We start from the raw sequence: 12,045 nt of genomic DNA on the forward strand, positions 1-12,045 counted from the left end.
ATGTGCAGTTTCCCACAGAATCAGATTTTAAGGGGAAGTGTAGATCAGACATCCTTTTATAGTTTTGTAAAGAAACATGAACTTTCATACACCAGTAGACAGAAAGTTACTACAGTAGCTATGTGGGAAAATTTGACACTATTAAATAAAATGGAAAGCACCTCCCTCCTTTTTAAAGCACTATGAAATTTTTTAATGTCTCATAATTTGGGTAGTGATTTAAACCCTGAGGATAGTAATAATCACTCAGATCTGAACTTCCCAACATATTAAAACACATACGACAATAGAACCATACCCTCTCCCCAACTAGAGGAGAGAACACTGCAAACTTCAAGTAACTTGTAAGTACAACTGTGAATACCCAATCCAAGCAAACCTATCTTTCAAGAGCTCCCAAAGGCAAGTCTTTGCAGTGGATGGGAGGAGATCCGGAAATTCATCTAGAAGTAAGAAAATGGGAACAGAAATCCCAAGAATCAGCTAAAATTCCCCTCCTCTTAGCAATCCCACTTGGAGTGAGAAAACACTGAAAAAGGGCTCCTGGTAGATCAAAGCATTGTCTCTAGGTAAGGAACCTGGGCATCTGCCAGAAATGAGGCAGCAGCCACACAAAGGCAGGACCTCTGGGTGAAAAGAAAATAGGGTGAAGAAGCTCCCTTTGAAGACTAGATGGTAAAGGAAAAAAGAAGAGGATTCAAAATCCTGCAAGGCCAAAGGAGACATAAAAATCTGAAGACACAGAAATTTTTCCTCCAACCCCTCCCCTAAAGACACCATTAAAGTTACTGTATTTTTATGTAGGGATAGAAGAGGTTTGCCTTGAACTAGGAATCTTGTAAATTATCCCAAATCTCTTTACACAATATCTGAATAACTTTCATACAAAGCAACTATAATAAAACACAAAGTCAGTATATTTTAGCTTTTGAAAATTCTTACAAAAATGAAAAAGCAGAAGAAAAATTTTACGCAGCTCTCAAAATTTGAATGAGACATTTTCTTTTTTTCACATTTCAAAAGCAGTGTTAATGAGAACATATGAAAACAAATTTGCCAAGTTATATAATGACATTACTGAACATAACTACAAATTTATGCTGAAGAAAATAATCTGCTAAAATTAATGCATACAAAATTTATTTTCTGAAAATCAAAAACGTTTGCATAAATAAATGAAAATATAAAAAACTATTTTCTGAAAGTATAACTTAGTTTAAAAGTATGGTATTTACCTAGTTAATCTAGTTTCAAAGTGTAGTGTTTCTCAGGAACAAATATATTTTGATTATACTATTTTTCGTGTACATATTTCTTCCCAATAATGTGAAGTGGCAATAAGTACTAATTATGTAATAGGTATTGAATAAAGAGCCATTTTAACTTAAGCCATTATTTTTATATGAGAAATATTCATGACATACAATAGTTTTCTTTTTTTAACAGTACATAGTATATTGCCTTAAAGAAAATTTGACATGATCACTTTAAGATTGCGTACAATCTCATTTACTGAAGGAAATGATAAGGCACATCAATAAACTAAAGTTAAGATTAACAACATTATATACTTGTAAAATATATGTTACATTTAGTAATTAAGAAAATATCACTTTTAAAAAAAAAAAAAGAAAATATCACTTTTTGATCCTTTTATTTTTTCCTCTTTAATTTTTATTTTTTAAATTTAAATTCAATTAACATATAGTGTATTATTAGTTTCAGGGGTAGAATTCAGTGGCTCATCAGTTGGATATAACACCCAGTGCTCATTACATTATGTGTCCTCCTTCATGCCCATCACCCACTTACGCCATCTCCACCCCCCTCTCCCGTACCCCCCCTCCTCTCCAGCAACCCTCAGTTTGTTTTCTCTGATTAAGAGTCTCTTACAGTTTGTCTCCCTCTCTGATTTCATCTTGTTTTATTTTTCCCTCCCTTCCTCTATGATCCTCTGGTTTATTTCTTAAATTCCACATATAAGTGAAATCATATGATAATTGGCTTTCTCTGATTGACTTATTTCGCTCAGCATAATACCCTCTAGTTCTATCCACATTGTTGCAAGAGACATTTTCAAACAAGCATTTTTGGATTTTAAAAAATCACATTAAGTCAGAAATTTCAAAAAAATTAAAACAAATGGACAAAAATGGGAAGAAATGAAAAGAAAGTTGGTTGAATGTAGAAGAAATAGAGGAAAAAAGAAAAATCACACCAGGATCACATCAGAGTGAAGACTACATTACAAGGCACCCAAGAGAGAATAAATTTACAACATAAATGTTTGGTAATGGGAATTAAAGAAAGAGAAATCACCAAGAAAATGAAAAGAAAATAAAGGAAGAAGTAAAATGAGCCAAAGAAATTCCAATATATGAGCAATTAGAGTTCCTGAGAGAAAAGAAACAGTCAATAAAATATAAATAATTAAGTCTATAATCCAAGAAGTTCCTATAAATAGAAACCTAGCATCAGACCTCTGAAGAGCAATATAAAAAATTAGATTAGCATTAAAAAAACTGACATAGAAGAGTGAAGCATTAGAATTCACAAAGAGTGAATTCTATATCTAGCCAAGCTGAGATCTTCAAGAATCAAGAATATAGACGCTTCTATAGAGAGTTTTAAGTATACGCATACTGAACTCTTCTTGCAGAGTATACAATAGGGTGGGTACATTCAATCAAGAAATAAAGGAACTCCACTGGGTGAACATTTAATATATTTAATTGTAGATCTATAACTAAGATAAATGCAAGGGCAAAGGTGGGAGAATAATAGTAAATGTTTCTATTCTGGCACAAGAGAAACAGTGCATGCAAAAATAGGAAAAGAAGGGAGAGGAAAGAGGAAACAAAATAAATGTACAGACCACCACATAGACAATAAGCAAGAGTGAATGGCCAAGAACAATGACAAAACTGGGGAAAAAAACAAGTTATAGAGTGTAAATAAATGGGGGAAACATGAGCATTAAGGTAACTTGCTAGAACAAAAATTCAAACTATTCTAGATGTCACAAGAAACTTGTTAAATGAGAAAAGAAATATCAAAAAAGAAATACAAGAAATATACATTATAATGATAAAATGGTAATAATAAACTATGACAGAACAAATGCATCAATCATATCATTATATATTAATGGGCTTATGTCATGTGATAAAATGTTTTCAAATTGGCTCACAGAGCAGAGGGTAACAACATATTGTTAAGATGTACATCTAAAACGAAATTATTCAGCAAGAAGAAAATAAAGAAATGGGCTAGGGTATGCCAGGAGGAAACCATAAAAAAGCAGGGCCTGTGATCTTGACATCAGATAATTTTAAATTCAAGCCCCCCCTAAACTAAACATGACAAAGATCAGTTTTGAGCGTTAAAGTCTACGAATCTGATAGTTAGAACACTTCTAGTTATTTACTAAAGAATGTGCCAATTACATTTATAAAATAAAAATTATGGAAGATACATAATTAAGGACAATAATAGAGACTTTAACAGGCATCTTCAGCACAAGATAGGGGCAGTGAATCCAAATAAGAAAGGATGTAGAAAACCAGAGCAGCATAATTAGGAAGGTAGATCTTATGGATGTCAATCAAAATGTATAACCTGGTATAGAGAATATATGTTCTTCTCAAGGGCATAGGGAACAATGACAAAAACTAGTAATGGAACAGGTCACAAAGGGAGCTCCTGGGGAGAGTAAGCTGCGTTTAGCAGAACAGTTTACAACCAGGGCTCGGGCCTGACAGGAGCTTGCTGCTTCGCAAGACTCAGCCTGGACCTTAAGGAGTGTTCTGCATGCAATCTCTGCTTTGAAACTGTGAGATAATAGAAATATATATGGGTCTCTGCCCCCAGTTCCTGGAACAAGGCTTCCGAAGTCCTTGTAACTTCCTGGGTGACAGGAGTGTCTTTTGTTCTAAGGAGGTGACTCTGGATGGGCTCCTAGGTAGGGGCTGGTCATGGGAAAGGCAAAGCCATGAGCAGAAGAAGCCTGGAATTTTGTGTCCGACCCTCCATTCTCTTCAGAAAGGTAAGGGCTACAAATGGAATTACCGATTGTGCCCACCTGATCATGAAGCATTTATAAAATCCCAAAAGTATGAGGTTCAGAGGGCTTCCAGGCTGGTGGACATGAGGAGGTGTGGGGAGAGGGGTGCTCTAGGACAGGGTGTGGAAGATCCATGCTTTTCCCACAGACCTCATCCAGCCCATCCTTTACATGTGGGTGGTCATTTGTATCCTATATCACATCCTTTAAGAAATTGGTAAGTGTAAGTGTTTCCTGGAGTTCTGTGAGCTGCTCTAGCAAATTAAGGCAACCACAGGAGGTGGCCATGGGAACCTCCAGTTCTGGCCAAATCAGACAGAAGTTGTGGATGACCCACCAAGAGACCTTTGATTGGCGTCTGAAGTGAGGTCAGAGTGTTGTGGAACTGAGCTCTTAGCCCGTGGGATCTGAACTATCTCCAGGGAGATAACGTCAGAATTGAGTTAAATTGCAAGACACCCACTTGGTGTCCCAAAGAATTCCTTGTTGTGAGAAAAATCTCTACACATTTGGTGACCAGAAATGTCAGAAGTGGAGTGTTTTGTGTGAGGACTAGAAGAGACGCACAAATGAAAGACTCACAGTAGGGAAGAACAGGACTTTCTTCACACAGAAGGTGGAAATGTGGATTTTTCCCTTTTAGAAATGAATAGGGAAGTTGGGAATTGCTGCTGGAAAATAAAAATAAATACCTTAGCTTCCCAGCATTGCCAGAATTCCTGATTCTCTTCAATGAGTTTCTATTTTTTCAATCTGTAAGACAGATTAAAGATAGTAGGAGCTAGGTTTATCTTTGCTGGGGAAGGAAGCTACAAATATAGAATCAAATAAACCCTGGCTTGTTGGATTGTGGTTGGAGACATCAGTGTGAAATCACGGTTATATCTATCTACAGATAGCTAGATGTCAATATTGAAATACATAGATGTGCATATGTATGTATGTGCAGGTTTCCTATCTCCGTCCATGAGAGAGAGGGCCTGGGAACAATGAGCATATCAAGTACTTAGAACTTGATTTCTAAAAACCATTCCCTGATAAGAGCATCCAGAGCTCCTTTGAAAAATAGTTGATCTCAAGATCAGCCCCCAAAATGACAATATAAACGTGGGGCTTTTTCTTATCCCCCAAATTAAGAACTTCCTAAAATATGATGGTATGTGTCAAAAAGACACAGGAGTTAGTTTGAAGGGTCCCCACTGGCCAGATTTGTGACAATCTGGGCAGCTCGGGTGGCTCAGCGGTTTAGCGTCGCCTTCAGCCCAGGGCGTGATCTTGGAGACCCAGGATCCAGTCAGGCTCCCTGCATGGAGCCTGCTTCTCCCTCTACCTGTGTCTCTGCCTCTCTCTCTCTCTCTCATGAATAAATAAATAAAATCTTTAAAAAAAAGATTTGTGACAATCTGAGCATAAATATGCATTATTAATGATTATAATTCTTTAAGCAGGAATCTGTGTGAGTTCATTTGAGAGAGATAAGATGAAAGATGATAGATAGATAGATAGATAGATAGATAGATAGATAGATGATAGGAAAGAAGGGGAAGCTCTTCCTTATAATAGAATTTAAACAATCCATATAAAAAGAAAAATAGGCTTTTTACATCATGATTTGAAATGATCATAGGAAAATTGATTGATACTAGAATTATGAATGGATGCCCAAACTAGTAGGTACAACTTTGAGGAGAATGAAGCTATTTACATATTTATCAAAGACTCTCCACAAATTCCTTTTTAAAATGCTGACATTTTTTATTATGGTAAAATGTACATAAGATAAAATTTATCATTTTAACAATTTTTAAGCATTGTTGTGCAACCATCACCAGCATCCATCTCCAGAACTTTTTTATCCTCTCCGGACTTTTACTTGCCCCAGGTACTAACTCCCCAAGCTCCTCCTCTCTGCCCCACAGCACCCATCTCTTTTACTTTCCCTCTCTATGATTTTGACTGCTCTAGGTATCTCATAAAAGTGTAATCATCCAATATTTGTCTTCTTGTGACTGGCTTATTTTATGCAGGTGTCAGAATGTCCTTCGTTTCTGAGGTTGGATAATATTCCACTATAACACATATCTATAACACATTTTGTTTATCTACTCATCCGTCAATGGATATTTTGTGGTTTTGGCTATTGTGAATAAGTCTGCTAGAAAATGACTGTACAATATCTGTGTGAGTTGCCCTTTTCATTTCTTTTGGGTGTACACCCAGAAGTGGAATTGGTAGAGCATATGGCAATATTATGTTAAATTTTTTGAGGAATTGGGATATTCTTTTCCCCATGGGCTGCACCATTATACCCCTCCACTACTAATATCTGAGGGTTCCAGTTTGTCTACATCCTCACCAACACTTGTTCTTTTCTGTCTTTTTTTTTTAAATAAGAGCCATCCTAAAGGGTCTAGATATTACTCTAAAAATATACATTGGATAGCCATATAGATTAATGGGACACAATGGAGACTTCAAAAATAGAGGGATAAATATAAAATGAAATGACTTTTGATAGGGTTGGCAATATAGCAAATAGGAAAAGAACAGATTTTTAAAAAAATAGTGCTGGAAGATAAGAATAGCCATGTGGAAAAAAAATAACTTTGACCTTTATCTCAGTATATGTAAAGGTTATAAATAGATTATAGACCTAAACAAAAGTGCTAGTTTATGTAATTATGAGAAAAAAACATAGGAGAAGATCATCATGACCATGGAGAATGCCAAGACACTTTAGGATATCTTTGCATGAATAATAAAACACAAACATCTGATCAAATGTTCTCCATCAAAAGGAAATGAAAAGGCAAGTCAAGGCAGACTGTGAGAATATTAGATACATAACTAAGAAAGGACATGTATTCAGAATAAAGGACTCTTACAACTCAGTGCTAAATGACAAAACCCAAGAAAAACATGCACGAAAGACTTGAACACACTCTTCAAAAAAGAAGATATCTATCTATCTATAGATATAGATGATATAGATGTAGATATATATAGATATACTTATTGGCTGTATATATGTGTGTGTGTGTGTGTATATATATATATATATATATATATATACACACACATGAAGAAATGCTCATTATTAGTTATGGTAAATGTAAGTTAACACCACAATGAGATACTTCAAATCTAGTAGACTATCTAAAATTTAAAAGTCTGACAATATCAAATGGTGGAGAAATCTGGAGCAAATGGAACTCTCATGGAGTATTGTTTGGGATATAAAATGGCATTACCTTTTTGGAGAATATTTGGTAGTTTCTTATAAAGTCAAACATACATTGACCAAAAGAGCCAGCAATTCCATTCCTAGGTATTTTACCCCAGAAGAAATGAAAATATATGTGATGGTTAACTTTTTGTGTCAATGGGGCTAGGCCACAGTACCCAGATATTTGGTCAGACATTAGTGTAGATTTTTCTATGGAAGGTATTTTTTGGATGAGATTAACATTTAAACCAGTGGGCTTAGAGTAAAGCAGATTACCCTTCATAATGTGAGTGGGCCTCATCGATTCAGTGAAGTCCTTAAAAGAAAAAAGACGTTCCTCTCCTGAAGAAGAGGAATTCTGCCTGCAGACTGTCTCTTGACTGGAACTGTAACGTCAGTTCTTTTCTGCGTCTCCACTCTGCCGACCTACCCTGCAGATGTGGCTTTGCCAGTCTTCACAATGACCTGTGCCAATTCCTTAAAATCTCTTCCTTTCTTTTTCTGGAGAACCCTGCCTAATGCAACATATATCCACACAAAGATTTGTCCCATTAATCTTCACAGCAGCCCTCTTCTTAATAGCTAGAAATGAAAACAGTGAAAATGTTCATTTGCATGCGAATGGAAAGCAAATGGTGATATAACTGTATAATGGAGTACAATTGAGCAATCAAATGGAGTCAGCACTGATACATGAAACAATATAAATTAATCTCAGAAATACTGTGCTAACCAAAAGAAATCAGGAACACAAGAGTATGTAGTATATGATTTATAAGAAATTCCAGAAAAGGCAAAACCATCACGGCAGAAAGAAGCTCTGGAGTTGCCTCGGGCTGGGATGAAAGTATAACTCAGTGGAAGGGGTATGTATTGGTTCTATTGCAGTTCTAAATCACCACTAATTCAGCGGTTTAAGACAACATAAACTTACTATCCTACAGTTCTGGAGGTCTGTCTAAAATGGGTCAGCAGTACTACAGTCCTTCCCTAATCTCTAGAAGGAAATGTGTATCCTTGCTTTCTCCAATTTGTAGACACTGCTGCCTTCTCTGGCTAATAGCCTGCAACTGTCCAACCTCTGCTTGTGTCACATCTCCTTCTGTGACCCTGACTCTTCTCACAGACCCTTGAGATTGCATTAGACCCAATCCCAATAATTCAGGATATTGCTTCATTTTCATATCTTTAACTTAACTGCACGTGCAAAGTCCCTTTTGCTGTGAAAAATAACATCCTTGTAGACTTCAGGGATTAGGATGTGGACATCTTTGGGAAGGGGGCATTGTTCTTACTATCACAGAGCACAAAGGAACTTTTGGGGATCATGGAAGTGTGCTCTACTTTGTGGCCATTCTTATTTGCGTGTATAAATATGTCAAAACTCATCAAAATCTATGCTTAAAATGAGTGCATTTTACTGTATGTAAATCATCTCATAATAAAGCTGATTTTAAAGCAGAAGAATCAGAATCTTACACAAACCATTTTGGGTTCTGCTTTTTTTCACATAATAATATATCTTCAGGGATGCCTAGGGGCTCAGCGGTTGAGCGTCTGCCTTCTGCTCAGGGCATGATCCCTGGGTCCAGAGATCAGATCCTTGGGTCCAGAGATTGAATCCCCGGGTGCAGAAATCAAATCCCGCCGGCTCCCTGCGAGGAGACTGCTTCTCCCTCTGCCTATGTCTCTGCCTCTCTCTCTGTATCTCTCATGAATAAATAAATAAATAATCTTTAAAAAAACAACAACAATATATCTTCAGCATCTAACAGATGCAGAATAACAGCTAATTATTGCATTCTGAAGAGTGGAGAGATTTAAACAAATGTTAAATAATGCATACTTTTCTTTTGGGGCTCTTTTAATGCTCCCAGTTTAGGCAGAACGTGCTTAGTTTGAACATTATGGAGGTCATCTGCCCCTCTGCTCTCAAGTTTTCCAAAGTCTCCTCGTTGCATACATTCCCTCCATCAATGATGCAAAAGGTTAGAACATTTCAGATTCAACTTCTGAATATATCAACTTTTTGGAAAATGAGCTCTAATTTTTCCCAGTGTACAATATTGAAAGCACTATATGAAAGCTCTCAAAAATACTGCTAAAATAGAGATTCCACCTTATATTGCTAAGTGATGAAGGCAAGTTGCAACACATAGGCTGAATTTTTTATGGGAAGAAAACAAGTTTGCTTGTACAAAGAGAATTGGAAAGAATCCATGAGCAAGTGTGCATAGAGGTTACCTATAGAGTTGGAAATCATTCTTGGATGGATGAGGCATAAGGACAGAGGAAAATTTTCACTGTACTTTTTAATATTTTCTAACTTTGGAAACACTCGAATGTATTTTTACCCCCAAATTAGACGTTTAGGGGTGAACAATGAGCCTTTTCTCAGAATGTTTATAGTGAAGCTGCCTTACTTTTCTACCGCGCTGATGTTAATTAGAACATGTTTCACACATGGCACTTGAAATACCTTGTTTCATGCTTCAGTGAACTAGTGGAAGTCCCAGATATAGAAGTGTAGAAAGTGTAGGCGGCTTTACAATTTCTTCCCACTTGGCAATAATCCAAATAGGTCAATTTTCTTTGCGAGAATCAGTTTCCCAATTGGGAAAAAAAAAAAAAAAAACTTCCACAAAAGAATCTTTTCTTTTTCCTTTGCTCAGTCACTGCTATCCTTTGTAGATGGAAATCAAAGAAGGATCTAAGGCAGGGCAAGTCAGAGAAGACTGTTCAAGCTGTCTAAATTCTCAAGGAGACATGTTTCCTGTATTGATGGAGGGAGGCCTCAGGTGAGTCTGACACCCTGAGGTCTGTTTGCATGTAAAGGTAACGAAAACCCTACAGTCATGCCCCACATGGGCATCGAAGCCATGACCTTGGCATTATTAACACCATATTCTAACCAGTTGAGCTAACTGGCCACCAGGGGACACCTTTTTACTCCCTGTAGAGAGTGTAATAGAAGCCAAAACCATTTCAGGTTTTTTTCCAACACTGAACAGGAAATTCTCCAACTCTTCTAACCCCTTCTTGCCTAAATGTACCTGCCCTATTTTGCTCAATTTCCTTTAAAAATATTCTCCATTTTAACTTTCATCTGTGACTTCTTAAAAACAAAACAAAACAAAACAAAATAAAATAATGTGACATTAGGTCTACTGGCACTCCCAGGTATTTCTGTTCTGCAGCTGCATCCTCTGGGGTTGGTACAGGGGAACTGCGCAGAAATGGTAAGATACAATACCACATGGCCCGTACGGGTCTCGAACCCGCGACCTTGGCGTTATTAGCACCACGCTCTAACCAACTGAGCTAACCGGCCACCTGGTGGCAGTTCTCCCCTCTGTTTAGAGGATGTAAACAAAGACTGAAGGCATCACAGTTTCTTCAAAGTAGGGTCAGGGGGGAAGGGGGTGTGATCAAAACAAAAAACACAAAAGATAAACAATTAAAGAATTAACAAAAAAATCCCCACATTCTTTCTATTTTGCTCTCCCACACCGTGGATGACGGAAAAAAGGAGAGAAGTGTAACACTTGGGATGAACGAAGAACCCTCCTCTCTTGTGGATCTTTCTCAAATTGCAATTCTGACCCCAAAAAAAATCTGATCAAAATCGCCAAGAGGGGTTTCCTTATTCTCTTACCCATTTGTTATTGGCTTGTCTTTTTAAAATTGATTTCTAGGAATTTTTTGTCAAGTGTTTGTCATGTGCATGTTTTCCTTCAGGCTTTTCCTTGTCTTTCCATTTCTTAATGTTTCTTAATGATATTTTTTTTAATGTGAAGTTTTCATTTTGATAATGTTAGCTTATCCTTTTTTATGTATCTTACACTATTCTTTTCTCCCTGAGAAATACTTGCCTGCTACAGGGTCATAAATAATTTTTCTCTTCTTTTCTAGATATGCTATCGTTTTAGCTTTACATTTAGAACTACTATCCACTTGTATTAATTTTTGAGTATGGTATGAGATAGCAGTGAGGTTAAAATTTCCCCGCAAGCTCTGAAGCTCAGAGAATGCTTGGGAAGAGAAAGCAGTCTAGCACTCAAGCCAGACTCATTCAGATGTCAAGTTGTAAAGAAGTTTGCAAAAGAAATTGAGAGAAGGTCTATAATTTATCTGGTTGCTCCAGATCATTTGTTTAAAAGACTTTTCTTCCTCCCTGATTAGCATTGTCATCTTTGTAGAAAATTGATTAATCGTGTGTGTGTCTACTTCTGGACTCTGTCAGGTCTCATTGATCTATTTGTCTACATGTAATGCCAAAACCACATTGTCTTAATTATTGGAGCTTCATAGGAAATCTTTCTTTTTTTATGATTTTATTTTTATTTGAGAGAAAGAGAGCATGAGAGGAGGGAGGAACAGAGGCAGAAGGAGAAGCAGGGTCCTCACTGAGCAGGGAGCCCAACGCAGAACTCAGATCCCAAGACCCCAGGATCATAACCTGAGCTAACAGTAGACACTTCCCACTTGAGCCACCTAGATGCCCTGGAAATCTTTTGATCAGGTACTACTGGTCCTCCACTTTTGCTCTTCTTTAGAATCAATGTTAGAGATTTATGTAATGTTGAGAGTATGGTCAGTGAAGGTGCATAGAAAAGGCATTTTCACAATGCCCCTGGAGTTCTCACTTTGGGATAAGGTTATGCCTGCATCCGCACCAGCGCAGAAACCTCCAAAGCAGAGCACCCAGGAAAGAAGCCCTACTTGGTCACGTTTAAGGGTGGAATTTGTGTGAGAC

General features: G+C 37.0%; 1 non-coding gene across 1 annotated transcript; it reads right to left on the minus strand.

Annotated features, from left to right (window-relative positions):
• Nucleotides 1-10,546: 10,546 nt before the first annotated feature.
• TRNAI-AAU (transfer RNA isoleucine (anticodon AAU)) lies at nt 10,547-10,620 on the minus strand. The gene has a single exon. It is a non-coding gene; the product is annotated as a tRNA-Ile (tRNA).
• Nucleotides 10,621-12,045: the final 1,425 nt, after the last annotated feature.

The sequence above is a fragment of the Canis aureus genome, chromosome 37, assembly GCF_053574225.1.
Source record: "Canis aureus isolate CA01 chromosome 37, VMU_Caureus_v.1.0, whole genome shotgun sequence".
NCBI lineage: Eukaryota > Metazoa > Chordata > Mammalia > Carnivora > Canidae > Canis > Canis aureus.